General features: G+C 34.0%; 1 protein-coding gene across 1 annotated transcript in view; it reads left to right on the top strand.

The window, feature by feature from the left end:
* Positions 1-27,382, top strand: part of LOC124363513 (solute carrier organic anion transporter family member 74D) — a 50,074-nt gene that overhangs the window by 2,410 nt on the left and 20,282 nt on the right. The gene's annotated exons all lie outside the window — the stretch shown is intronic.

Raw genomic sequence — 27,382 nt, 5'->3', positions numbered from 1 at the left:
TGTTTTAAAACACCGTTTCTTCTGCCAGTCTCCAGAGGCTGAACGAATTCCTCGCGGCAACAGCGAACTCAACCAGTTTGCAACACTACGTACTAATTAACATTCGCCCAGGCCAATGACTCTGCCCAGGGGTTCTGTAATGGGTGTGATAGGTCATTGTGGCCCCTTGATGGATCGCTGTTGATGGTTTTGTTCCGCTGGATTAAAGCTTGATTGATAAAAACTTACGGAGGTGTGGTAGATTTCAATTACCTTTTTAAACAGGGGTCTCAAACTACGTGATCCGTTAGAGTTTTTGAACGATTGTTTGAATGTTACTATCATTCCAACAAGGAGTCCCTAAAATCTAAATCTATAAGAATCGTCTATGCAACTTTTTGTAGAATTTGATGAAAACGTTTTCATCGCGTATTCATGAAAGGATTAGTGCTCAGTTTTAAACCGTTTATAATTTCCGTTACAATCTGAGTCTTCCAAGAAATACAGAGTAAATTCCTGACGTGGCGATAAAACGCTAGCTTCAGTAGCCTAGTGTTATCATAGTAAGGCAATTTTGTTTACTTTTTGCTCTGCAGATAACTTCTTCACTCTTCCACGAAAAATTAATACACTTTTTGTATATTTTTTCTTCTTAACTCTTTCATTGCTTTTTATGGTTACAAAACTATGTTTTTACAAAACTGTCACATATTTGTTAGTGAACAACCTTGCTAAACAGTTCTTATGATTCTTTCAGAACGTTTTATAGTAACCTGTGTAATCTTATAACATGAAACATGAATCGTTACTAATCCTACATGAGCAGCTAAGTCAACATCGTCAAGGCCATTTTAAAGCTTGTAAAGTATTATATCCTACAAGCGTCGCATACAAGTGACACACATCATTCGGTGAGATAATTCTAAGCAGAATGGCGCGGCGAGTAGTTACTTCTTTACTTATTGTTATTTATAAAAAATAATTCCTATTTTTTCCTGAACTCTTGTTTATTCCGTGTTTTTAATTTTGTAGATGATGAAAATTTTATAAAACCCACTATAAGCTTTTCAATGTTGTTTTCTAGCAAAAAGCAGCTTTTGCGTTTAGTAATAAATTAAATGGTTTAAATGTAAAGATATGTTTACATAACCCATATGGTGAATTTTGCAAACAATAAAACAATCCAAATAACAGCTAAATATATTTTAATCACATCCAATCCAAAATTAAAATTGTATTTTCTCTTACTTTTGAATAGATATTTGCTCCATTTGTGAAGCATCTTAGTAAGTATTGAAGATTTTTAGGAAGATTTTCTAGGAGGACTTAATTTATTTTGTTAATAACTTGGTTTAATCTAAACATTAATTGTAAATGTTAATAAATTTAAAACTCCCATATTTATTTATAACTCCCACATTATTTATAAGCTAAATCCACTTGCCAGTCCTTAAATAATTGTTAGTTGTCACGTTTGAGGCTTACATGTAAAATAACGGGTATTGATTGATAACATAAGTTTCAAAATACATAATTGTATTGAATGCTACAATTAAACGCTCGTACCATCTTAATAATGGTGAAAGTACGAATACAATATGACTCGTGAATTATACTTCAATTGAGTACTAGTAGACATGTAAAGTTAGTTTTATATTTTGCATTGAGTAAAAGCACAATTTGATGAACTATTTCCTCTACCATTTGTTTGTTTTAAGAGGCCCTTAACATTTTTTGGAATATTTTTCACGGCTTGCAAATTTTGCACGGCAATGGTCTAGTGAATGCGGGTAGTACCAAACAAATGAACGGATGGTTGTATCGTCGTAACCAATTTTGTCATTGGGGCTCAAATTGGCGGCCATCAACGCCGTATCCGCCTACTGCTGGGATCTCTATCAAGCCCGTTCTGTGTGTCTGTCTGTCTGTCCGTCTGTCGTGACTGACGATGTTTCAGCTGATAACTATAGTTTCCGCTTTTCCGACTTTCTAATGTCAATTACTGTCATTGTATTCACGCCTATCAACAATGCTCCCTAGACATACAAATTTTGAAAACGATAAATGACCAACTAAAACTTAATAGTAAATTCCAATTTATATTTGGGAGTTCTAGTAAAATCAGTAAACATTTTAAATGGTATGTCTGCAGTGTTCGGTCGGGATATAAAAATGGTAGAACGTACGTTTGTTACATTTGATTTGCCACTCCGTACACACAAACAAGTATGACTCTAAATTTCGAATATAAAAGGTCGAGATTGTAAAAAAAAAACACAAAAATTAGTATTTTCGTCAATCAGTCTTAAGTTTTAAACATATTTTAATAAGAAATTACATATTTTACAGTAGAGAAGGCCAAGTAATTAGACCAAATGAAGAATCCAAATATTTGCCTTTCAATCGATTTTGAACTTTTCATAGTGTATAGTACAAAGTCAAGTAGTAGTCCGGTAGACGAAATCATTGTAACAGAACACATACTATTTTTTCATGGAACCAAGAGGATTATCCTTTAAAAAGTACATCATGTCTGTCATGTTATTTTTGACTTGGGTCGAGTTGGGAACCATTTTGGTCTCTTTATCTCGGTGGCTGAAGCCTGTTACAGATGCGTGTTGACGTAAACAATTAAGACATAAGTCATTCCTTGAAGCTACGAGAATACTCAGGTATATACTGTAAAAATCTACATTTTCTGTCTTGAGGGACTACAGTTATAACTTTAAAATAAAAATATATTCCAACCAAAAACTGTAACCCTCACCGATCTTAAGTGTGAGTAATAAATGAAAATTATTTGCGAAAAAAATATCAATCTCCTTCGGTCCATTCTACAATCCTCCATTGCTAGCAGTCCTCAACAAAAACAATCTCCAGTGATTGGCAATACATTTCTTCCGTTGAGGAAATTCCTTAATAGATTTCACGAAAAATTAGGCTGAGTTCTTGTGCAATGGAAATTGGTTCTCTAAAAGATAAAAGTAACGTTCAAATAACACGTTTTACGGGAAAAAAACTCGGAGAATTGCTAAAGGATGTTGTTATATTTCTTCGGCACAAGTGGACCATTCTCAAAATTACGAAGGAGCGATATTCCTTAATGTTAATCGTTAAGCGGTTGCATAAATGTGTATGAAACTACAAAACATAGACGTTCGATCGTTGATGCTATTGCATTGGCTCTTATCAGTTAATAAGTTCACTAATTTTGGCATATATTGAGGAACGAATTTCGTGGTTTTGCTGGCCTTTGCAAGCAGTGGAATATCCAGGATATGAGTATTGAAGGGCCGAACCCATCAACTCTTAGTTCTTAAGAAGAATGGGTTAAATCAATCTTCGTAATTGGTAAATGGGCTTAATTCTAGCACATGGTGAACTATCGAACATATTTAATTTTCCTAATTTTAGTTTGTATGGTCGTCTCAGCTACGATATAATTACTCGTAGTTTAGATGTTAAGGACCAGTTACGATTTGGATACAAAATCGGTTCATAAGTGTTATACAAACTTGTTGTTACAAACGACTAATTGTGTTGTTCAATTACGGAACAGAAATATGTAAACAAAAAAGTGCTCATTTGCATTATCAAATGCGAAAGGTTGCTACAAAGCTGCCGACATTAGATAGTATAGGTCATGCTGATGTTGATTTTTCTTTAATTCCAAGAATAGTTATCAATTTTTAAATAAAATTTAGTGGTTCAATTCAGCTTATAACGATTATAGTATTTCGATTGTTATTATAACGTGTGAATATAGAATAGTACATATAAATTTAATTATTACAGAGATCTAAATTTATAAAATTAATATATTATTACAGAGATAATAATAATAAAATTTAATGGTAGCAATATTTTAAGTTTCCACATTACTTTATATTAGTTCATAATGACATCAAATGATTACGTTACTGGCCCTATTGTATGACAATAAACTCGGCTGGTGACACTATAACTACGGATAGCCTACTACAGATGTTTACATTCCATAGTGTGTTTAGCCTGCGCTTCACATACGCACAATGAGCGATAAGAGATATATATCTGGTTTATGATAGCATTTATTGTAACATAACTGAGCCTATCTGTGTATAAACTTAATAACTTCCTGTACTGTATCTTTATTTGTGTGCGTTTTCTTTTACAGTACTTAATTTCGAAATAAACGAAAGGGAATAAAATTTTCAGTGTTCCGAGGGTATTTCAGAGAATAAGCGAGATATGTTTCGTAACAAATAGAACACTCAGTGGTGTAGCAAAGGGGGGGGGCGCACCGGGTGTCACCTTTTGGGATGACACCCACACGGTCTCTCAACTTTAAGAACAATGTACAAACAAAACAAAAACAAAATTTATTTTTCGGGGATTCCTCCACTAGCACTAGCTCAGCTCTATCTATAATTCGGGGATTCCCGCAAAAGAGCCTGGCGCTGTCATGAGGGATTCCCCGTCCCATACTCGCAATCTTTGACGTTTCAGTTGCAACATTTCTCATTTGTTTCGTAAAGTGTGTTGTGTTTGGTTGGCATGAATTATTAAACGTGTACTACTCTAGAGTGATAGAAGATTGGGTGTCTCTAGATTTTTTAAAGTTCATTGTAGAATGGGATTTTAAGAATCTCTTCCAAATCTTATGATTGCTCTGAAATTGTTCATGACGGTTTGCGTATCCGTAACTTCATTTGAGAGGTATTTCAGTAAATTGAAAACTATTTGCGGGCAACAATGACAAAATCGCGGCTCTAGCAATCTTGGTATATTAGCCATCTAACACGAGGCAATATAAATGATAAATTTCGATGAAGTTATTGCTGAGTTTGCAGCTTTCAAATCTAGACAGAGGAAATTTTAATTGTATAACAATTCCTTTTCTGTCTTAGTCATTAATTTTTTGCTATTTCGTCAATATTATAAATAATAAATTATCCATGATCTTTATCATATAACATTTATTGCTTTTTACTTTCGTGTCACCCACCCCCAACTTCCGCACCGGGTGCCACCCCAAGATAGCTACGCCACTGAGAACACTCGTTTGGAAAAGACAACAGCGCTACTTTGAAGTCGTCCACATCTGTGGCTTCTCATCTAATCTCGGATATCTTCGACTCTTTTCAGGATTCAAATGCACAAACACTGAATTATCTTACTATTCCATTGGTTATAATTTTACATAAAGCATAATATTAAGCTGATGAAAAATATATTAGCCAACAAAATATAGATATGAATACTGGTGTGCAAATAAGTAAGTTTAATATATCTATGTAGAACCTTGAAAAGACTGAATGAGATCTTGAACTACAACTACAACACGCAATCTCATACAATGCGAAATATGGTGTGCCTCAAGTGTTTGTAATCGGCCTTGTGCTCTTTCTAATAATGATAATCACCTGGGACCCCATGAAGGTGTATTGCTATTTACTGATGACAATGCAACTTTTCTCTATTGGGAACACACTTGGCATAGTCGGATGCAATGCCGATCTTTGATAGGACCAAGCAGTGGCATACACCTACCACCAACCTATGCTTAAAAGAGGCCAAGGCTCAGAAGATGACTCTATCCTTTGTAATACTGAAGGTATTACTTACTACAAAGGATAATATGAGTAGTAAGGTACTACTTACTACTCATATTTACAGGAGTTTAAGCTATTGTATTTACTTTATATCCTAAATGTTATATACAGTAGCCACAATAACAGCGTTTATACGAAACTGGCTGGAGTAGAAGTTGTTCTACTATTTGTAGTATGGTTTTACAAAGGTCGTATTTTATCGTCAATTATGAAAAAGTATATACTATTTAAAGTTGTACGAATCGATTTCGTGTAAAATTTCTAACTTCATCGTGTAATATGCAGACACATAATTAGAAACTTTGCGTTATTTCGTCTGTGTAACCATGTTGTAACACATTCAACATGTCCGCCAATATAGCAAGACTTTAAATAGCACAAAAATACATATGTTTAAGAATTTTCACTGTGGTATCAATAGATATAACTGAAATAGCTTCAAAATCTCCTAAACCAACGGTACCGTGTAGTTTTGAATAGTTAGTGGATTAATAATTGCTTATTTAATTATTAGATTATTTTATCAGATCATCGATTTTAGATAAGGGGACACAAAACGGAAAAAACAAATATGTCATGAACTCTTCCGTCATTAGTTTTTAGTAAACATGTAATTTACCTTTAGCACATTACATCTCTATCTAATTGGGATTGAGATTAACGTGTATGAACGTAAGGTATTTGAGTTACGTAAGGTATTTTAAATCGAAATTATGTAAATCAAGTAATATATTTTCTTGATTTTTGCAATTCAAATTTTGCATGACATTATACACATGGATGTAAATCTACTGCTACAAAGCTGTTCTATCGTATATAACCATCGATCGCACAAACAGCTCATTCACATTTTCAGGCGGATAAGATAGCAATAATACTACCGTGCCGTACAATTGTGTCCCATCACAATTCCTCGTTCTTTCCTTGGAACAATTCAGTGTTGGTTGTAATCTGGCAATCTCTCAGGTTCTAATAAAGTAACCTGTGAAAGTTAGGCAAAAAACATATATCTTAAATTCAAAGAGAAAATTATGATGAACTCAGTAGCCACCTTCTTCATATAACTCGCGTCCCGTTGATCTGATAATCACCAAATACATATTCGCATGAGCTACGGATGATTATTGATGAAAAGTATATTCGAAGTTGCTCTCACTCCTTATATTCCTCTGGAATGTTTGGAATGTTGGAAATCACTCCTATTTGTTCAATAGGCAGTCAGTGAAGCCACATCGTTTGCCTTACTCATGGATTTTGCCTGGGAAAGTTAACTTTGTGACAACAGTGAATGACTGCCCAAACAGATGTGATAAAATGATCGTTCAGCCCGGACCGAGCGCCACTGACCGGATATCCGGGGAGTTGCCATGATTAACTGGCACAAAGCTAGACCATTCCGGTAAATTAAAGAGGTGACACAAAGGTATAACCTTACGACAAGAAAGATTACCGAAGATTACTCAAAAACCATCAATCTAAGTGTTGAAAACACCTTTGAATTTAAATTCCTCCAGCAATCACTTTTAATTTAAGAGATCTTTTCAAAAAAGTAATATTAAAAATTGTATCAATTTCTATTTGCTAGAGTTTCTTGGAAAATGTCTTCATGATATAATAGTAAAAGTGGTTTTTTCACAAACAGATAGTAAGGGTTGAAAAAATAAACTTATAAGGGATATATGTGTGAATATTCCAACTTAAAATAATTGAATTTCTCCAACAGGCTAACTGTAATGGAATCAGTCAGCACTGATGATAAAATTTAGCTGTATTGGACATATAGAAACATATAAAGTGCAATATATTTTTAAAAATTGTTGTGGTCACTATTGCGTAGTTTTATTATATTATAGGATTCTTAATAATTGCTATTATTTAGTTTCCACTAAGGTAACCAAATTATTGATAACTTTACAGATATACTGAAATGTCGTATATAAACATACGATTATCCGTATGTTTTAAAAACTAGTATGGGAAGTGTTACAGCGGTGTTGAGTCGTTTTCATGCTACAAAAATAGCCTCTCATGAGATGATAACCCTTATCTTATTATATCATCATTTCAAAAATCACTGAGGATAGATCTGTCTTAACAATACAGTGTCCAGCCCAGAAGCATCATCTTCCCATCGTGCACGATAGTTTTTGTATGACTTAAGAAAATTGCCATTGAAGATATGATGTATTAACTCTTATCATCTCATCATTTCAAACCTTATTGAGGTAGAATCTGCCTCAAGAATAGAGTGTTCAAGCAAGTATCATCGTCATCTCGTCGTGCAAGATAGTTTTTTTATGATCCAATCACCCCAGAAATTAGAGTTTCCGTGCGTTTATCCATTCCTCTCGATGACTTACAGGACTCATGATTACTGGTTTCTGATGTAGCCTATTACTTTAGATAGAACATGGTAACCAATAGAGCTAATGAACTGGATAGGTTTATCTATTTCGTTCATCCAACGTGTAGAGGTCAATAGAGTTTTTTACAGCATTTTTACTAAAAATAAAAACTATATTGAATTATAAAGAATATATTGCACCGATGATATTGCAGATGTTTTGTCGGAACGAGTATATCACATAAACTGGACAGTAAGGTAAGTACTACACTCTAGATACATGATATAATAATCGGGAATAGCGAGAGATTCGACGAAAATGCGGGATGAATTTGTTCCTTTGACCGCTGTCATCAGCTCAAGAACTCGGTCAAATCGAATTTCTCGGTAATAATATCTGAATTCCTGAAAACCGACATCCAAGTATCTTTGTGTATATATTATTATCTTGTGTATCTATGTGTATAATAGCTGAATGTGGCCTGGAAATATCGCTCAGAAAGATAGGTCACGGTTTGGAATTACAGTAGATCTGTTGTGCGGGCAGCTCGCGGAAGTGTTCAACTCGATTGTGGCTTTCAATTCTCAAGTGGGCACTTAGTTATGTGATGCCATCAGTCCTCAATTGCTGTAGCCTGTTGATACTGCGGGTTATTCAACTGCCGCTGTAACACTGAAGGCACAAGAACATTCATTCCTCATGACTTTTTAGGAAAATGAGTAGTTAATTTTTGTTGGACATAATCTCGTTCTCATGGCTTTTGCAAGGATTTATGAAACAGAATAAAAAAACATAGATGTATAAGATGTGTATATTACCAAAATAAAGAACCGGTTCAAAACGCATCAAAAATAGCTTCCACAATGAAAATCTTGGAATATTTCGCCTTCATCGTGGAAAAACATCTTCAGTCAACAAAAGTTCCACCAAAAGTTTCAGGTTCAATGGATCTCCACAGCGAGGTTGAAAAATTTAACATTTGAATTGTGTTTGCAATTTTCGACGCAGTTTAACCAGCAAACTTTGATAGCAGTCATGACATGAACCGCCTAGCGTGGCCATTCAGTGTAAAACACTGATAATTGATTTGGCCAAGGGCAGGATTTGAACTTTCGCTATCACTAACCCAAGATAGTTAATGGACCTCGCAATGACCGGTTCGGCCAGTAACAGATATTATTTGGGTCATTGCAAATCTCGATTGGTAGACAAAGAAGTAGGCATTCAAGTGTAACTAAGTAGCCAAGCTCAGTGTTAGCTGGTGCAATTCTTTTATGCTGTGATTTGTTTTAATTTTATAGTCACAGCCTTTTAAAAACCCATTCCTGGAAACAAGACACATTTTGTTAGTATCACTCCATGAGTAATTGGAAACATTTCAAGTGCATAGTTTTGTGCAGTTTACATATTGACATATTTGTGCACACCACTAACATATTGACTGGAGATAAGTTAATAACGTTTACAGTATGTATATGAGTTATAACATTGGCGTGACTGTTATTAATAAATTAGTATGATTGAAACAAATGACATTTCTAGATGGTATTTAACTTACAAATGGCATTTTGATAAGGCACTACCTGTTTTATTCAGGTCATTCTCTCAAGTCATATTTCATAAACATACTGAAGAAATGCACATATTTACTTTCGCTTTTTTCTTTGGGGTTGATTTTCGATAAGGCCCAAGTTATTATTTAAAATACTTATAAAGGTATCTTACAAAGGACTAAAACTAAAGTTGTTTAAGATATTTTTTGTAATTAACTCATTATACTGAGCACTAGGTCAGGTTCATGTCCAGACCAGGGCTTAGCAACCTGTTGAGCTTCATACAGAGAATGGTTGAACAAGAAAACTGAGAGTATTCAAACAGAAAATACTCGAAAGGTATTACTTCTGACCGTGATGGCTGGAATGAGGAAGAAGATAATCCAAGGATATGCTTACCGTTTCTAATCACATTAAATAAGTATCGTGCTGGAAAACTGTTTTACAGCTCATAAAATACCCTCGAGGGTAATAAAACATTTACTATTCACTTTCTGCACTTTGACTGACTCAAATTACAAAATTATATGTTAAGAACTATATTTTTACTGTCAGTAACAAAGCCAAGAATATGAAAACGTGCAATTTGACATAACGGCCAACTCAATAAAACGTATAACAATTATTCATCAAATTATGCAATAAATATATCTTTGACCTTCGGTGTTGATAAACAAACGAAAGTGTTAGCAATAATGCAAGTTAATAACCGAATCAAATAAAAGCGCATTAAAATTTACGGAATGTGTTTAGCAATAGCAGATACTAATATAATTAACATCATAATCTATGAAAATAACTCATATAGTTTGCATGTTTCTAACGAGGGTGTAGAAAAGTACAACCTAGACAGTATAATTTAAACATTTGTTAAGGTTTTAAATTATTTGTATAACATTAATGGTTTTTAGTTTTTAGTATCATATATTACATATAATTGTTTCAAAATAAGTGTTTAATATACAAATAAACATCAATTTTATTACATTAATAATATAAACAACATGTCGCGAGGCAGACTTCACCTAGGTACATGCAAAATGCCAGTCTATTTCATTCATGAGATTACAGACAGATAATTATCATACAGAAAAGAAATTTTTATATACCCCTGGCTGACAAAAGAGAAATTTTGCCAATCTGCTGAGTGACAGGCTTCAATAACGCTCAGCCAAATCCCATGGACATACATGCAACATCAGTAAAAACTCTTATAAGAGAATAATTATATATTAATTTATTTTTTATATATATAATTAATTATATTAAAGTTTCACGGAACATTTAAAATCGCAGACAGCATTATTCACAAAATACGAGTATCTTACGGATAGTTATGTGTGTTAATATTTAAAATGTATGATCGTATTCGGTTGTTTGCAAACTCCGGCTTTCTATTTTCAATCGGGGTTACCTATAAGAAATTTAAATTGAAAGAGGAGACAACATCGTCTCCATCTGACTACATATGTACAAATTCCAAATATTTCAACTGGTTTGAAAAATAGAAGGCTTTCAAATTTGGGTTTTAAATTTCACAGAATCTTACTGATGCTGGTAATATTGAAAATGATTTTGAGGAACATAAAATGTAGTTCATACTGTTTAATAAGACTTGTACTACATTAATGAAAATTTAAGAAAATATGTTTACTTTAGATTAAGGTTAATTTATATTTATTGTTTGTATAGTAATTAATCCAATGTATTTGGTATTCGGGGTTATTCACTTCTTAAGATTCCGGACGTCAAGCCTTTGGAGAATATGAGATAAATGTGTAGAGTGAGTGAGTGTGACCTGTATAGTCTTGATACACAATTCGAATAGTCCTTAAAAATGATCAAAGATCAAGAAATTAAAGGAATATATAGCTTAAAGTAGACTCATAACACTTAAGCATTCGTCTGGCTGATTGCCACTTATAATCCTCACGTTTGCTGATGAGGTCTGATTGTCATCCTGTTGTCACTCTGACAAGAAAAGCATTCTTTTTCTTGTCATACACTGTAATACGTACTGTATATTCTTAGTCACGTTTCATGTCATTCCATACGATGGCGAATGTGTTGTTACGGTTTTGTCAATTTTTAAGAACAATACAGTAATTCACATGTCCATATTATGCATTTTGCTTGAAATTTCCAATATTAGACCAATTTTCAACGGGACGGGATTACATTTTCTATTGAATCAGTCCTCCCTCTTATCCTCTTGTTGTAAGAACAGTCTCATAAAATGGAAATATTATTAGATTCTTATCGGTTTGTGAGTCGTGTAATTTTGAATAATAATATCTAGTCTGAATTGAAACCTAGGGACTAACTAGGTTTAAGAAAAAGATTAATGAATGTGCACAGAGTGTATCATGTAATTTAGATTTAAAGCTAAAATATGAACACGTACAAAGCTATAAAAACTATTTCAAGTACTTTAAAATTGGTTATTGAGAGTAACATTGACAGACCTATTGCCCATTTTTATCTAATTGAGCAAACTTTTTGTTTGTCGTAAACCAACACATGAAAGTTCGAGGTATTACCCTGGTAGAGATGCTAACCTTCGAGGCTAAACTGAAAGTAGTTTGTTGCAGACAACCCACAGCGTATTATGGAAATACTTTTAGCCCTCTACGAATTCATCTGCTGGTCTTTGTAAATAGCCACGATATGTATTAATTCAATTGTCATCCTTGATCAAAACTTTAGCGATGTATCCATTGCTTCTACTTTTGTTCCAAGCAGTTCGAACCCTGTAGCTGTAAGGGAAGCATATAAGAAGTATCGTGTTAAAGTACTACAAAAAAAACGAACACTTTGAGGTCCGGTGACCTTGGAGTCCAATAAATGATATTCATGATGTATAATTATGTCTTAGAACAAATGCTTGCTATTATGAATTTCTGTGATCGAGATTTGGCCTTGAAACTTCAAGTCATCTTCAACTCATCAATAGCTACGTGTGAAGGCCAGTCTCCTATAGCTACTAATCAAAAATGCGTTATCTCAGCATTCATCTCGGGTGAACCAATTTAGAATGGGATGCGATTCAGAATTATAAATAAATTTAATTTACTATTTCCAAATATAATTAAAACATCGTATGGCACTTGTATTCGTTATTTCTTACTATCCACAATTTATAGCTAAAGAGGAGGAGTTTTATGTAGGTAACAAATTTTATTCATAAAAAAAAGAAAATTGGACCAAAGAACTGTTAAGTCGATTCCAATCTTCATTATAGGCTATGTCCGAATATTAGTCTTGGCTTCTAAAATAACCTATCAAAACAACTTTTTAAACTTAAAATATAAGAAGCATATAAGTACTAACTACTGCAAAAAGTGGATTGAATTGAAAATATTACCTAAATTGCTAAGCTAAAATGCAATATGACTAGCAAAAACGCATTCACTTTGATCTATACTGAGGGAAATTCAGTACTCTTAACCACCCAACACATACTAGGGTCTGTCGCACTTAACTTGTTAAACTCACATTTGGATTGAGTATTTGAAATTATTTGAAAATTCCAGATTTTTTGAATATCCATTAATTCTTTAGGGTAATTGTAATAAATAGTTTCGCAAATTCACCTGATTAGAATTCATATTGATTATACTTGTAGTATAATTATACTAATTAGGAGAGTGAACATTACTACTTCTCAGTACACTTTGTGTTAGCACACAAACACTCCTTCGTCCTATCGTGGACCTTAAAATTCTCTGTTTATTAAACAGATTTATTTATAAAGCAAAATCTGTTGGACTTCATAATTTTGTGTTTACATTTCTTTTCCATAGTTGAATTGTTTGAAGATCTTTGCCTAATCATACAATAAAGAATTACAATGTTATCTACCACTAAATCATAGAACAAGATTGAGTGTAAAGGGGATGCAAAAATGTGGTAACCAAGCACTATTGTGTTGAGCTTGGGGATCTCTGGCTTCTTGCATTTACTTATAATAGCCAAATTTATCCTATTTATCTTCAGGCAGAATGTTTTTTTATTATTCTATAGACTTCAGTTCCTAAACATTTAACTCCAATCGTTTTTGGTTCAATTTCGACAATTAACATACAAATTTAAATCATAATAATAAGATAAATGAACTGACTTAATCTATTTTCGTCAAAATCAATATGAAGATTTTGTGGTGCTAACAAAAGTTCAATAACAATAATTGTAAAGAACGCAAGTAATACATACTAATAATTCAAAATTATAATTCATTTTGGTCATGTTACAATTGAAAAGTCTCTTGGCCATTCAACAACAAAGAACTTTACTTAGATTACAAAATAATTCGTACATTAGCCTATAAATCCATAGCTGAAGAAAGAAAAATGTTGGCACGGTCACCACATATGAGTTAACTGGGGTAGAAATGCAATATGCTACCATTAAACCTCAGTATCAAATGTAGTGATTGATTGTATATTCCATGAAGTGTCTTTTATCAATTATTTGAAAACGCTCAAATGTATGATCTTGTCTTACTACTCCGACGATCAAGTCATATTTTTGGTGTACTATAACTTCTTGATTGTTTTTATTCTGTTTATCAATTAAACAAAGAACTCAAAGAATTATTATACTTCTGGCTCTAATCTCCCAGACAAGTTTCTTCGTCAATTTCCAGTGCGTCAGTCTCCCTGATGAAGACCGTTGGTACAAGCGTTGTTTTCTCTAGCCTCGTCTGACCTCACAAGAGATTACAAGGTTATCTCTCAGCACGTTTCGGTGCCACGCACATTCCATGTAATTTCGTATCGTGCTGCTACTACGGGCGCTTCGTCTGACCTCACAAGAGATTACAAGGTTATCTCTCAGCACGTTTCGGTGTCACGCACATTCCATGTAATTTCATATCGTGCTGCTACTACGGGCGCTTCGTCTGACCTCACAAGAGATTACAAGGTTATCTCTCAGCACGTTTCGGTGTCACGCACATTCCATGTAATTTCATATCGTGCTGCTACTACGGGCGCTTCGTCTGACCTCACAAGAGATTACAAGGTTATCTCTCAGCACGTTTCGGTGTCACGCACATTCCATGTAATTTTCATATCGTGCTGCTACTACGGGCGCTTCGTCTGACCTCACAAGAGATTACAAGGTTATCTCTCAGCACGTTTCGGTGTCACGCACATTCCATGTAATTTCATATCGTGCTGCTACTACGGGCGCTTCGTCTGACCTCACAAGAGATTACAAGGTTATCTCTCAGCACGTTTCGGTGTCACGCACACATTCCATGTAATTTCATATCGTGCTGCTACTACGGGCGCTTCGTCTTGGCCGAAACAAACTCCCTAAGTAAGCCCTACCATTTGGAGCATTTTTTCAAGGGCAATAAACAACAAGAGGCTCAAATGACAACAGGTTCAAGGACTTCAGTGCTACAAAACATCACCGTAGAATAACCAGTTTGAAGCAGATAGTGTCTTTTTCTTTTTACGTACTTTCCTTCTCTCTCATACAAAATTAGATAATTTTAGCACGAGCTTTACAATCATTGTTCATCATTTGTTCAAGCATGGACTTGAACAGCTACCATAAATGTCATAATTCTCTACATTCCTCTACAAAATACAAATTTCTCCTAAGGTACACATACGTCTTCTTTAAGAACTGCATAAATTATTGTTTTTCCAGAACATGAATTATAGTCCTCCAAATGCATATCACATTTGAAGACAATAGCTAAATATGAAGAAATTAAGCTGCGGGAATACTGTTGACATATTTGTTAACCTTTGACCCAAGTGTTCCGCGTTGTCAAACAAAAATTCATTGGTTCCGTTAGTTCATTCATTCTATCTTGCGATAAAGCTGTTTATTAAACCCCCAAAATTACATCATCCACTGATAATTCAATTTGTCCACTGTTATCGAACATTAACCTGTTTTAACTGTAAACAGCACTCAATGAAGTCAGCTGGCTACGACAACAACAACAAAACACAACAAGAAAACAATGCATAAATTATCAACATTTATTTTTATAAACTTACAAGTAAGTCATGGAAAATATTAATGTCTTGATCATTTAAACTGTATTACTTGTTTCTATCTTCGTAATTCTAAGTAATTGGTGAAACACATTTCAAATATCCTTGAGTAACTTTACGTATATTCTATACATTTTCTATAAAATAAAATAAATGTGGTAGACAATGTTATGAATTTTGTTCCATTTAAACTGTATACTTGCTCCTTTATTCTAAATAGTCTATGGATTTTAAATTTCCAGAACTACTTAGGTTACGTGAATGGGGGTTTTTAAATCAATTGAAAAGGGTATGGATTTAGAACAACTTTGACATATTACAAGGAATACAGAAACCTGCACACAGTCACAGTTAACAAAATAACAAATTAGAAGGAAATTATCTTAAAATGCAAAACAAAAACACGATACAAAACTGAGGCATAGCACAATAACATCCTTAACTGATAATTTATGGTCAGAGATCCTCTCCTTGTTTGTTCCTTTCAAATTAAAGAGTTTCAGAGATTATGGACACCTAAAACCATATAAAAAAGATATCGTTGAAAATCCATAATTGAGCAACCTTTGTGATTACCTTTTCCCAAACATGGATTGTTTAGGAAACACTATTTGTAACACTATAAATTCATTATGTTCAACTGGACAAGATTCTACCTAAACACTTCTTGGTGTAGATAAATCTACCTCTTCAAACTCTTCAACATTACGCTCTAAAGTCCACAAGTCGTACGGACGAGCCAATATTGTTCTAGTAAGTGTGATACTGACAGTCTCGGGATGCTGTGAGAATACCAATGGATGGCAAAACGACCCAGAAACTGAAGGTTAACCCACTTTCGTGCTACGAGCATCTATCTGCACGACTCGCCGGCGGCAACACCACCTGCTGTGTCTTCTCGGCTCGTCGGAGACATTATCGTAATTATGTGGTTTAAGACGATATCCCTGGAGAGAACATCTCATTTGGCTGATTTCACTAAGCTTACCGCCGAGATGCTGACAGCGACATCTGACTACCAATCGACACAATTTCTCATGTTGACTCCAATTCTTGACAATTTCATCACTGTTGAGTGCTACTTTTAGTGATGATGTGATATTTTAAAACACCCGGTATTTGTTAGTAATTTTGCTATATCACTGATTTATCACAGCGTTTTTGTCTGTAAAAACAAACTTGACATTATAGATAACTGGCATAAAAAGTAGGACAAGAATTGTTTGCCCTAGTTCTCTTATCTGTTGAGCTAATAACGTTTCGGTTCCTTGTAAATATGTAATGTGTAAATAAAGCTCCTAAATTTCGTATTTAACCTAGAAACAAGCAAAAACTGCGAGCAAGAGCATTGTATATCTCTCAAGACTTTCCTTTCTATTAGTACTATTGTAAATTTTCAGTGATAAGATTTTTTAATGTCATATTTGTTGATCCTACATGATATATTAGTACGATTGTGTTACTGCTATTTTATCATATAAAAACTTAGTTGAGTCCTCCACCAAATCTATAAAGTTTCTATCATGGGCAAGCTATGTCGAAGATTAGTTGCTGGAATCAGTATTCTATGATCACCTGAAGAGATCTAAGAAGATGGAAAACATGAGCATCATTATCCTTGTGCGGACTCAACGGTGTGGGATAATGGATGGGCCAAGTCTCTGTCACACGGAGCCGTGAGAATCGCACGGAGTAGAACACGCTCTAACCGTACTTGTCACGTGATCGTTCACCTGCACTTTGGTCTCCGCAGAGTACACCTCTCTAACTGAGGAACGGGTCGGACCCAAACAGTGTCGTTTCCTGAAGAGACGAGTAGTCTCATGGTCTCATCTGACGTACAATTGAACGCGCTCAAGTTTAAACGTTCATTAGTACAACGGCACACTTGTGTTGATACCCACGACAATGTGCCTAGTAGAAACATCGTTTCCTGATAATGGTAAGCGCCGTATCTCTGTCAGAATAAAGATAAGTCCATATGATTGTGTTATATTAATATAATTACATATTCCGTAAATTTATTTTAGATCTGTATAGTATTTAGAAGTTAGAAGTATGAGATTTAATGCAAAATTTCAAACGTAGCTCGTTTCATTAATGACAGATATGACGACAGACATTGATACGGTAAAGTAATGATATCTTCAGATTGTTTATCATTAAATTAGGTTACATATCAGTGCTTAAATAATAAAAGTGTATACCACAAGTTACCATTCAATTATGTGGATGTGTTGGGATAGTGGCTACATATGTTAATTAGTCACATGTAAAAGTTTCTTATTAGTATACTGAGATTTATCTGCTATGTTCTCGTTGTCATCATGGTTACTCATAAGGCCAATGTAAATATATTCGCTAACGCTCAACCAAATCCCGTGGTTGAGTATATGGTACATGTACCACAAACGATCTCAGTGTTTCTCATATCGAAATGAAGCTTCATGCACAATTTCAAGTAGATAAGTCAGTACATACTCGAGATATATTTGAATCCTAAAAAGTAAGGACTTTGTAGTGTATTGGTAGCACACTCACCTGACAAGTAAGAGATTCGGGTTCGAGTCCTAGCGGAGCAAATATTTGTTGTGATATACATATACAAATGCTCTAGTATTTTGTAAATATAATACAATATTCGTACTCTGGATACAGTATTAATATAAGAGTACAAATAATTACCTATCACGATATAAAAGAATATGTCCACAATGTTGACTAACAAATATTCGTATGTCCTGAGCATATTGACATTTGTGCGTGGAGAGATACATCCATACAACCATGATGAATCAATTTTCGACGCTTCTGTAATAATAGCTCACAAGGTCATTGCCCTTGAGACGTCATAATCACCCTTGCAACTACTCCCATTTGTCTTACAGTGGAATGTTTTTGGATGTTCGCTTAAGGACGGGAGATCAATAACTGGCACACATTCTTACAAAATATATTCCGCTTCTTTATATCTGAAGGAACATTCTGAAGTTCCAACCACAACTCCAAGACTTGTCAGCTGTTTCACACAATTACATCATGTCCTCTCCAGAACAACCCATCAATTAGCGTGAAGGGACTCCCAGTCACGACACAGTGGTTTTCTCAGAATAAACCTACCTGCAAGACTACATCAAAGGTTTCTTCCTACGTGTCCTATTATTAAATCACCTTTCTCAAGGTTTTGTTTATTTTAATTTATTCCCCTCGGCCTTTAAAAAGTTATTAAACTGTATAGTTTTTCTGACCAAATAAACACTAATTTTTAAAGAGACTCTGGAATAAATCCAGTTGAATAATCTAATATAGGCGATCATTTATCAATCGTTTGCATACAAATTTCTATTTTTATGGAAGAACAGTAACAACTGCCAAGACTGTTCCATGTACAGAGATAAATGGCCATTGTTACAGATTATCCTTAAACATAGGCAATCTATTTATGTAAAATGTATAGAGATCAAATTGACTAATATTAATACCAGTATATAACTTAAACGACGATTATATAAATTTCCAGCCTGTCCTTGACTGCAATACTGATATACGTTATCGTTCATAGCAATTCAAAATTTGTTGTTACTGTTAATCCATGGTAGATTTCTAAATGGGTAGTTTTATTTATTAACATTTTTCAATCCAATACAAACATCGCAGTTGTATTGTTGTTTATTTATTTTGTGTCTGTACAAAAGGGATAGTTATGGAAAGAATATATATAGGTTGTACCAATTTAGTTGGATGTTTTCCTTGAACACGGAAATATTTATCGTTGTTACTTAACGATTAATAATATATAACAGTAGGTTGATAAAAAAAGAAAAGGAAATAGTTAAATTCTAAGAATGGACTGTGAGAGTGGTTGAGAGACCGTTATCAGTAACTCCGCTCAGCTTTGACTTCTTATCCCAAAACAGCTGATCCCTCTTCCAACTGTAGTCTCTAGAGGTCGTTGACTTGGAACGTTCAACTCTCTCTTTCTACAATGTAGGTCTAGAGGAGAGTTTTGGAGGTGTTTGTTTAGTTGCCGCCTCCACCTCTGCCATTCTCTTGTACATTACCATTTTCGGTCTCTACAGGGCCGGATGGACAAAGGTGGACACTTTCTATTGAATTTTTGAGACCTACTCTGAATTCTGAGTGGATTATCGATGATTCAACTTCTATTGCATAGCTTACTTTATTTATACTATACTTTTATATTTATCAGTACATCTATAAAGTAAAAATGAAATATTTGTTGACTTTTCATTAAATTAATTGAAATACAATTTTGAATTCGTTATTTTCTCATCTTTTCTCCTTATCAATATATTCGTTTAATTAATCTTGGGAATAGAATATTTGCCAAATGTGCATTTATTTTTGCCTTACTTCTTGTAATTTCAACAGTAGTTATCAAACCATGATTGTTTATCTTAGACCTGTAAATCGGCATACATTATTTTAGAATTGATAAATCTCGAATTCCGCTTGTTTTAAAAACCAGCCTGAACATTTTCTGCCTTTGTGTCAGTCTGACCGTTTGACATCTCAAAGCTAGTGTGTAACAATATGATAATTTGTTTCCTACAGATAGATTTTCAGTGATTTGAGTACTAACTATATACCACCTAACGAGTAATTTCACAAGGTTTTATGAAAATCTTCAAAATTGTACACCAAAGCATGAGTAACATTTTATATAAATTTGATGATTTTGATGAGAAAAAATTTGTTTGATCAATATAACATTTGGATGACCCATAACCGTAGGAAAATGGTATCTACTTAGTGTGTGTGTGTGTGTGTATAATGTTTTTATTTATAGTAACAGTTACCGGCGGTTTCGCACGCAATGTCCATGTATAAACACTTAGTTAATTTTATTTCCGACGCCAATTTTGAGTTTTTCTTGTTGCCAAGAAAATATCTCCAAAAGTGTATATTTTTGGGCATTGTAATTTACTCCTATTTTAACAAGCCTGAGAAGTCTAATTAAGGCAATAAAGTGTCTAACTTTGTAATTTATTAGCAATTTAAGATATTAAACTCAAGTTTTATATATTGGCGTATTCCTTACATTTCATTCTAGTATCCTTGGCATCTTACACCATTATTATACTAAAACGCGCCATAAATCATCGAGCAAAAAAGCAGAAAATAACATTATTGTAGCCCATTCATAAAATAACAATGTTTTAAGTAAGTAAATAATAATACATGCTATCAAAAGATTTTTTGTAATAAATTCAACGTAATTTTTATCATAGGACCGCTAAAACTAAAAATGCTACTACAGCATCTTCATAGAACTTCACGTTCAAAATTTCTATAAGGTTCAAAGTCTAATTTAAAATACAAGTTTAGTTAAACAATAACAGAGACCAAAAATATAGTACGATTTCTGTAATTTCAAGATTTAGGTTTGTTTTAAAACATAATTAATAAATAAGAAAAAAGCTATATTTTCTTAGTTACTGTAATGTTGCAGATTTCCTTATCCATAAAATTTGTTTTAAACAAATAAGTTGTATTTACTAAAAACATTTTATATTCCAAAAAGCTTTTACATCTCATTACCTTACTTAAACATGTAGAAAGTAAGCAGACCAATCACGGAAGAAAAATATTGTTAAATTACAACATTTTAAATGCGCATTTTGAATTCCATAAGACATTAAATCCGTGTATTGAAACTTGATGTATTGAACCACGTGACTGGTTAACACTTCGACGAGTTAAAGTTATTAGATCAATAGTTGAAGGGTCGAAGATAACCTATTGGAAGTTTATGCTTTAATTAGAAGTCTAATTAAAAAGATTAAAGTGTGTACCACGTTCTTACATTTTCTGTACGATATAGTTCAGCGAAAATTGCGACAGTAAATACATGTCTTCAAGCGAACAAGAAAGGCGCATAGGTAAGTAAAGTAGGAATAATTCAGCAAAATGCATCACAAAGCTCCCTTGAAAGCTCCGTAATTCGAATTATAGTGTTACTTTCAAAGGGTTATCTTAAGAGGGAGGTTCCTCTAGAAAAATTTGATTTCCGGTCTTTTGATCAGATCATATTGTGGAGTTACTCCTCTTTAACACGCTTCCCTTTCCGCTTACCTTCCCCTGTTGAATGTTTATTGGTTTATTGAAAACTTTGAAATTGTCATTGATAAACGCATTGTAAAAATAACAATATAAAGTTAGATAAATACAAGATTACTGTATAAAATTGATATTTTTGCAATGTACCTTTCAGAAAATGTTACTAAATTATTATAATCTTAACAATTCTTATTATCTAAATTTTTAATAGTTTATTTTTGGGAAATTTCTAATTAAAATTTGAAAAAGCATATAAAATTATTTGTTTTTAGGTCTGGGTTTGAAACAATCGGAGAACAATTTTCTCAAGTCTCGAGGAAAAGTGTTTAACATTCTTATACCTAAAAAAGATATAAATTGAATGCTTTACTTAGACCATTTATGTCCAATAAAATTAGGCCTACTGATTATTTCTCATCCCGTAGTTGTGTACAACAACATTGATAAAGAACCCTCAGAATCCTTTTCGCCTAAGATAATATGTACGATGATATGCGATGATACGCACGCGGTAACATTCATAAGTGTGTAAACAAATGTCTACGCAATGAACTTTGAAAGTAAAACCGAATATAATTCGCACGTACTTTAAACAACGGCACCTGGTGCAGCTATAATGTCCGTCAATTTATGTTTGAGTTCCAAACTGGCTATTATAAAGTCGCCAAGCTCAATAGATTCGGAGTTTGAGGCATTTTTTGTGAGACTAAGGTTCAGCACCTTTAGGAACATTCATCCACTGCAAAGTATTCTCCACTTTTTAAAAATTCGCTTTAAAAAGGTTCATCACTGTTCCAGTATCAGAAAAGATCAAAGTCTTAACTAACACACTTTAATAAAGATCGTTATCAGGAACTGAGAATAGAACAGGGTCCAGAACAGATCCCTGGGACACTCCATTAACAAGTAGTAGGCCTATAGGCTAAACTGCCTATTTCAGCAAACAATATGATTGCGATTGATTAATTAAGATGCAATCATTCTAAGAGTACCATCCCCTTGTTCACATTTCTATTAGCTATTAGGATTGCGTGCGAATCTCAATCAAATGACAAATACGCGTAACGTAATGTGACACTGAACCATCACATAATAGAACCATCGATGTATAATAGAATGTTCTATTATACAGTACATCGATGCACTGAACATAACCTCACGGGGTAGTGTTCAGAAGTGACTCAACGGTTGGTGTAACTCTGGAACAACAAGCAATAAAGTCGCGCAAGCTATATCAACACGACTGTACTTGAGATAAGGCACGTAAGGAATGCAACCACATCGACTTGATAAGTACTGTATTTCTACCTGGCAGTACATCGCATTGCCAGAAGCATGAACAGAATTTCAATTAAGGATTGCATTTAACCCGTAGTTGGTGTTGCCCTGTGAGTCGAGGCCGCCCCAGATAAAAATATAATAATTTTTATGTGAGCATTTATTTAATATCGATATATTATTTCTTGGGATGAATACGTTATTGCGCAAAACCCTTGCCCTAATATATTTTCTACGTGTATGTCACAGAGAAAGTGATACAATTTTAAATTTTGGAGTAAGAGGCACCAAAACTTAATATGACATTTATATGAACTGATATACGAATTTCATATAACATACGTATTGTATTTCCTAACCTGGTTTTTTTTGGTTTAGCGTTAGATCAGTAATTATTGATAACCTTATAAACCCATTTACTTGATACCTTCCTAAAGAATATATAAATCATGTGATACATCGCATTCTTTCCACAAAATACAGAAACACACTTTTGGCTTTATGTGTTGGGAGATACATTTTTGGATTTATTTATAGAGATGAATTTACAGTGATGTTAAATGGGTTCAGATTGGGTAAATCTGTGTCTCTCATCTCGGTGACCTGTCTCAGGGTTTTTCTTAAGTTGTAACTCTAGATATGGAACAGTGGCTTTCACATTTCTGGCAATATCAGTTAGTCATTGAACTTAAGTACGATTATTTTGGAACTAGCATACTAGCAGTCTAATTACCACTTATTTTCTTTATCTGTATCCTTTTTCCATCTGGTTCCGTTATCTTGATAACTATGTAAAACCCCCTGTAAGATCCAATGCAAGATTTTCTCTATTATGTTGGCAATATAAGATATTTATTATCTACTGCATACCACCACACTACACTATAAGGCATCTATCCTGTAACCAATGAACCATTGTAGTAGACTGTCCTTGAACAATCACGAAAGTGAGATGTGGCTGAAGAAGATATTTTGCCAGTCACTGCATCAATTTCGAAGAAGGTCATATGGAACACATACATCAGAGGGAAGATGAAGCACAGATAGGCTGAGCTACCATAAGTAAGCTACCATAAATAAATATTATTCATATAGTTTTTAGTGTTAATTATCTAATTTGTTTATTACAAACTACTTACTTGGTACCGAAACCAGGGAAATCACGATCTACAGCAAATAAGAATAGATCTCTTCCATCGTCTGATACTTTATCATATGAAAATGTAAAACCAACTACATGTATCAAGGTTGATGAATCGTGGATTGAAGTGAGATGTAAAAAGTGGAATTGGTATTTTATACCATCTGGACTTCAAGAAACATCGCGTCTTTAATGTGTGCATTATGTCTATACGACATTGATATCTACAATGGGTTTTTATATTTCAAGATTATAACGATTTATAACTTCAAGAAGTGATCTAAAAATTTGACAAATTAAAAAACCAACGAAATTTTACAAACTGATGCAATCTTTAATGAATTTCTGACTCAATTGAAAAATAGTTTTGAAATTCTTAGAGACAGGCCTTATCAGATATCGTGTCGTGATTGTTGGTTTATAAAAGTTGCAATAGAAAAAATACAGCGATAACTAAGCATTGAGGATGGTTTTAGGTTCATTGGGATTAGTGCCTAGAACCAGGCACGAGAATTTGCTTGTGGTGCGCTATGTCCCGCCAATGGTAGTAACTAAGCCTGGCCGTTGGATGGCGGTATGGCCATTTTCCAGTGAGACTTCTGTGTTATGGCTTTTCAGTTTGAGATTTAACAGTTTGTCCTCCTTATCCATGCTTGGAATCTGATAAAATTAAAGAGATCATCTCTGTACTTTCCTTTTCACTTCTTTGTGTTGTTGACAATGAGTAGGCTATATTGTTTCAACGCATTTAAATATGGGTAACACTTGTAATTTAATGAACAAATTACTCGATACAGGCCTCTTTAGTTATATAAAATCAACTTCAGGAAATGATCAAAGTTAACTGGTCGTTCTAAAGGCCAAATGAGAAGGCGGTCGTAACGACCTGAGTAATGGTCGCCGGCTTCCTAGAACAGTTACAAGCAAACCGTGGAGATTGACAATTACTGCACAATAAATCAGTCGTAATAAATCGTAATCTTGATGTAGGTATATCATTAGGTGCAAGACATTTAGTGGATGCACGTGTGGTATGACAGGTGCACACTATTTGTTATGTTACTTATATTTTAATATTTCATCTTGAAAAGTTAGAACTAGTTAAAACACGATTGCAATACAAGAACCGTTGACCCTTAACCACAATCATTTGTGTAATTTAAATGTTGTAGTATAGAATGATACGCCATCAAAACCGATGATAGAAACGAAAAGCAAATTATTGTTCTGCTAAATATCAACGTAGTGGCAGGTTTTTTCTAACACGGCAATTACGAAACAAGATATCATGCGGTTGATGAAACGATTATGAGTGCGTAGAGCAAATAAGAACTACATACAAATTTGAAGTCTCTCAATTGACTAGAACCCGGGAATTCTCTTGACCTACCCCATTTCAACCCTTGTTGGAAGGATTTTGGTTCTGTCTTTACGCATAACGTTTTTTATCCGCTTGTTGTCACGCCTGTGTCATACTGACTTCAGCTATTTGGAGACTTTGGAGTGTTTAAGGCGATTTGATCCATAGTACTCTCGTATTGTCTAGGTCGAGGCACTTAAATTATGGTCTCTGTCATTTCTGACATATCACAAGAATCAAAAATATCTGCCAGTTGGGATCTCGTTGAGTGTGAAAGTTATGTGGTCTTTTCAACGGTCAGGCCAGTACGGAGTTCCAATTCGATTCAACGACCATGATTTTTCAAATTTATTTAATTAACGGTTTGATCACCAAATTACTGTTAATGTAATAACGCAGTTTGAATTACAATGTAATTATTCTAACAATCTGATACATTGAATAATTTTTAACCTTCCAAATCATCATTCGGCCTAGCTGCCGGTTTCAAAGTGGTGAGTTAAACGGGGTATATTATTGACTTTACTGAATTCAAAATAGACCTTATAAGTTTAGTGATAAAAATCCAAAAATACGTAGCGCTGAAAAAGTATTTTATCTCGTTGTCAAAAGGACCACATTAAAAATAATTCAATTATATGTAGTCATATGATATTAAAAACTTAACATTCTTAATCAAATAAAAATATTGTTAAACACTCGATTAGGGCAGCAAATAATAATGTTGATTGGAACATCTTAAATAGGCACGGCGTCTGTTCACACACACGTTGATGGCACGGGTGACAATCACTATTCCGATTTTAATATTTTTTAATAATTTAAAGATGGGATTCTTATTACATTTACTGGAAAGCAGTCATTCTTAGGTAACAGAATCCCTGAATAGGAAATCAATCCAAACCTATAAGTTATGGTGTTATTTCTTATGGTAAAAAATCTCGCACTCAGACTAGTTTTGTCAACACTAATAAAGAAAATGACATCCTTTCCAATCTTCAACCTTCTCTGCTCTCTCCTTCTCTAGCGCCCTGATCTCATTTTTCTGTACATTTCTGAACATATCGCACAGTTACACATGGGAAATCTTTAAAAAGTGTGGTTTTTTAACCTGGATAAATTGGTATCCACCATTACCTTTATAAATGAATTTGACCCCCGATCTGTAACAATGTCATAAAGTGAATTCTGAAATAGAACTGATTATCAGGTGTATAAAAATACTACACTGTAGGCCTATTCCAGTTTTGTCTAAAGGCTTACTGGCTGAAAAAACTAGAATTTTACAAATGCAGTGAAGTGACGGATTTGAAAAAAATGGTAGCGACCGATCAGTAAAGACGATAGAAACATATTTCTGGTGGAGTGGCAACTAAAGACTCTAATCGGTATCCCTGCAGTGTTGCCAAGTAGTGCAGTCACCAATGGTAAAGTCAGAACAGCTCTAGTATAGAAGTACTCAGCAGAGTAGGATAATTCGTGATACCTCTGTTATGATGCTCAGAAATTGTCAAGTTGACAACAGTCTGCTATATTTTCAAACGTAATTTTAAATGTATTTTCTCCATTATATTCTTCACTCGCCCAAAAGCTCTACACTGTTGCTAGAATCTGTGTGACACCGCGTTCCTCTACTAATGCCGAGTCACCCTTCTCAAATTTTCTTTTCATTTGATTGAATTAAAAATAAAAGTTTTCTTAAACAAATCCAAACACCATCTCTACTTTATTACCTTTTCGTAATTATACCAAACATGGCGTTTTGTCTTGATTGACAATGAACATGCCAGTACTGGAACTGAATGACGAACCAAGAGATACAAGGACCGCCTACTGAATAGTAACACACTACATCGTTAACAAAGACGTGATAGTAATACGATAAGCTAACTACCGAATCCTTACGTCATGGGCGTCTAGCTGTCTATGATAAGAGAAGCAAAATGACTGGCAAGTTTGACAGCATAGGTCGTCCTCTCCAAACTACCATTCTGATGCCATCCATAATCACCATAATCTCATGAAGAATTTGAT

This window comes from Homalodisca vitripennis, chromosome 5, assembly GCF_021130785.1.
Source record: "Homalodisca vitripennis isolate AUS2020 chromosome 5, UT_GWSS_2.1, whole genome shotgun sequence".
Classification (NCBI taxonomy): domain Eukaryota; kingdom Metazoa; phylum Arthropoda; class Insecta; order Hemiptera; family Cicadellidae; genus Homalodisca; species Homalodisca vitripennis.
This window is presented reverse-complemented; position numbering and strand designations above follow the sequence as displayed.